Below are 360 nucleotides of genomic sequence, written 5' to 3'. Positions count from 1 at the left end.
GTTGCATATAATTTTTAATTAGTTGACATGGCAAAATCCTTGACAGGATAGTGAGCAAAAGCCAGCAGCAATCTTTCTGCATCCCTTTGATTGCATGCCCTCACCGTGATGGGATCTCCTCCTGCTGCCACGTTGCTGGAACAGCATCAGACAGATGGGCGAAGAATAAAGGCTTAAAGTTTGCTGAGAGTTAAAAGCTCAAACGACAATGGTGCGCATTCAGTTAAGGTGCCTTGCTCATCAGCATGCATACTGATCGTCAGGCACCTGGAGGGAATTTCCACAAATCTGTTGTTCAGACCTTTAATCGTCACATTGACATTCAAACAAGTTAGCGCAAAATGGAGCTTCATAAAATAC

Source organism: Podarcis liolepis (genome assembly GCF_965112155.1).
Source record: "Podarcis liolepis genome assembly, chromosome: 8".
NCBI classification, from domain to species: Eukaryota; Metazoa; Chordata; class Lepidosauria; order Squamata; family Lacertidae; genus Podarcis; species Podarcis liolepis.
This window is presented reverse-complemented; position numbering follows the sequence as displayed.